Raw genomic sequence first — 3,507 nt, 5'->3', positions numbered from 1 at the left:
CGTGGACATATGAACGAAAATTGAATTGCCATCCCAAACCAATTTAACCACTTCACCAATTCATGAACTTCTACAATATCATGGTCTATTTTTAAAGATATAGTCCATGTTATGGAGCTTCCTCATAGGGGAAGACAAGAAAGGAAAGGAGAGAAAAGGAGACTAGGTGTTAACATTTAGTTAGCATTTAGTATTAATATTCTGGCTTTTATTCTATTCACTGTCTCCAACAACCCTGCAAAGAGCTCTATTTTACATGTGAAGAAGCCACAGTTCGGAAAAGTTATAGGACTTGTCTCAGGTTCCCAAGCAGGTAAACAGAATTTGACCTCAGGTCCTCCTGACTGTGAAAACTATGTTCTCTCTCCCATCACAGTGCCTCCTTCAGGTTTTTCAAGGCTTTTCGAGGCTATATCTTTGGCATTGGATGGCTGGTAATAGCTGACATAGGCCATTGTGTCAGAGCTGTTTTCAGAAAATCTCAAGTTTAGAGTTATGTGTCCACGTAGAACCTGTCCTACCTAGATAAATCTCTTTATTTTTTTAATTAATTTATTTTTTTTTTATTGATTAAGTTATTACATATGTGTCCTTATCCTAACATTACTCCCCACCCCCCCCCCACTCATGCCCTCACCCCCCTGTTGTCTGTGTGCAAAAGATTTTTATTTCAATGTAGTCCCATTTGTTTATTTTCTCTTCAGTTTCCATTGCCCTAGGAGCAGTATCAGTGAAGAAATTGCTTTGGCATATGTCTGAGTTTTTCTAGAGATATCAGGGGTTGTGTCCCTACCATAAATCTATGCTTTGAAGACTCAAAGACTAGTCAGACAAATTTCTCAGAATTAGACTTTTTTCAAATACTGTTTACTTTCAATATTTTTTATTAGTTGCAGGAACACAACATAGTTCTTAGACTAGCATGTACTTTACAGTGTTCACCTGATATTTTCAGTATCCAACTGGCCATATACATAGTTATTACAATATTATTGACTATACTAGAGGCCCGGTGCACAAAATTTGTGCACGGGGTGGAGGGTGTCCCTCAGCCCAGCCTGCCCCTGTCCAATCTGGTACCCTTCTCACAATCCAGGGCTGCTGGCTCCCAACCGCTCGCCTGCCTGCCTACCTGATTGCCCCTAACCACTCCCCTGCCAGCCGGATCGATGCTTAACTTCTCCCCTGCCAGCCCAATTGCCCCTAACTGCCCTCCCCTGCTGGCCTGATTGCCCACAACTGCCCTCCCCTGCCAGCCATCTTGCGGCAACCATCTTGTGTCCACATGGGGGCAGCCATCTTTGACCACATGGGGATGGCCATCTTGTGTGTTGGAGTGATGGTCAATTTGCATATTGCTCTTTTATTAGATAGAATTCTCTATGCTGTACTATACAGCCTATGACTATTTTGTAACTACCAATTTTACTTCTGAATCCCTTCTTCTCCTAGTCTCCCAAGCCCCTTCTCATCTGACAACTACCAGTCCTCTCTCTATGTCTATTAGTGTGTTTCAATTTTATTTTTTTCCCTTTGAATTCAACATATATGTAAAATTACATGGCATTTGTCTTTCACCGAGCATAATACCCTCGAGGTCCATTTATTCAGAAACTTTCTCTCAGAGTTGAGATGAGGCACGGGAAGATGTAGATGTCAGGAAGCAGGCATTTAATGAAGGACTAATCACAACTGCACTCACCTGGCTTATTACATAGTCTCCTGGGAACAGAGAATCAGCAGGAAGAGTCTCCATTCTGTCCAGACCAGTGTCCCCAGGGGAATCATGTGCTTAGAGGTTATAGTAACAAGAAGTAGATGTTCCTAATGAGCGGACACAAAGCAGGTAAATCACAACTCTACTGCAGACCCTCGGCATGTGCAACCTTTGGTTGGAAGGAACATGGTTGTTGCTTTTGAAGTCCTAAATCTGTCTGGGAGACCAATGCTTGACTCCTTGTTGTCTTGTCTGGGACAGAGCTCTGGTCTGCATCACCAACCATCCAGGCAAGAATTTGGACCTCCACACAGAAATCTTCCTCTCAGAGTTCTCATGCAGGTGAGTCCCAGAGCCCAACAGACATGGCAGGAGAGGATCAGAGAGACTGGAAGCCAAGAACTTGTACCTAAACTCACCTAGGAATATAGCCCCGGGACCAGTGATCACTGTGGTTATTGGCTGGCTTTACTAATACATTAATGTATTTATTCATGATGCTGAAAGGAAAGTGAACACTGCACTCAGAAATGCAGGTGCAATGTTGAAAAATAAATGTTACTAATAGAAGACAAATTAAGAAAGGGTATTGGAGGTGTAAAGTCCTTCCAGGAGAACTAGTACATAAGTTCAAGGACTTTATCAACTAACAGGAATAGACAAATAGATTATGAACTGTGGAGGAATATATAATGATGTGAGAGCCTTTTAAAAATTGTACGATGGGGCATATTAGACTATGTTTCCATATGGGAGAGAAAGATGAAGACCCAAGAAGGCTGCAAATACACCTTTGCAATCACAGTGCATGAGACATACATTTCACAGTATGTTCCCTCACCTTGGCTATTCACATTTCAGAAATTTACTTGGTAGATGAAAAAGAGTAAGGTAATGAGATTCACTTTGTAATTATTTCATTACCTATAAGAATGAGTAATGAAATTTGTGGGTTTGTAAGCCATTTAGAGTATTATTAAAATATGTCTATCTAAGTTTTTGGCTTTACTTGATTATTAATTAATTTATTTTAAATTAAAATATAGTTGACATCCAATATAACTCTCACTATATTATACACTTGAATGTTCTTTGCTTTTGATAGTGTTATCAAAGTGTTTTTATTCTGTTTTTTGTTTAAGTATAGTTTGTAATATTATATTAGTTTCAGGTGTACACTATAGTGATTCAACATTTATATACATAGAAATGTGATTGCTACACCAAGTCTAGTAATCATCTGTCACGTTTCAGACTATCACAATATTGTTTACTATATTTTCTTATTCTAGTTTTTATTGGATTCTTCCTAACAAAGAAATGGAGATATGGACTTGATTATCAGTTTAATAATGACTGTGGAGAATGAATAAAGTTCATAAATTTCATGTGGTCCAATCTGTAAATCAGTCCTTCTGGATCTTTTCCTTTTGCTTTAGAAAAGTTTAATTAAAGTATAATTGACATAAAACATTATTTTAGTTTCAGGAGAACAACACAATGATTCTGTATTTGCACATATTGCAATATGTCCTCCACAATGTCCACTTAACATCTGTCACCACACAAAGTTACAATGTTTTTCTTGTGATAAGGACAATTAAAATCTACACTCTAGCCACATTCAAATACATAATACAGTATTAACTATAGTCAACATGCTGAGTAGACAGCTCATGTATTGATTTTTTACTTTTCTTTTTTGTACTGAAAGAATCTAATAAGATCCAAGAATTCTTCATGTGCCTTCACATAGAAAAGGAAATTCTAATGCGAAATGACACTAGGGC

The 3,507-nt window shown here is 38.4% G+C and overlaps 1 pseudogene; it reads left to right on the top strand.

The window, feature by feature from the left end:
* LOC102431980 overlaps positions 1-3,507 on the top strand; it is a 17,046-nt pseudogene that overhangs the window by 12,360 nt on the left and 1,179 nt on the right.

This window comes from Myotis lucifugus, unplaced genomic scaffold (genome assembly GCF_000147115.1).
Source record: "Myotis lucifugus unplaced genomic scaffold, Myoluc2.0 scaffold_995, whole genome shotgun sequence".
NCBI classification, from domain to species: domain Eukaryota; kingdom Metazoa; phylum Chordata; class Mammalia; order Chiroptera; family Vespertilionidae; genus Myotis; species Myotis lucifugus.
This window is presented reverse-complemented; position numbering and strand designations above follow the sequence as displayed.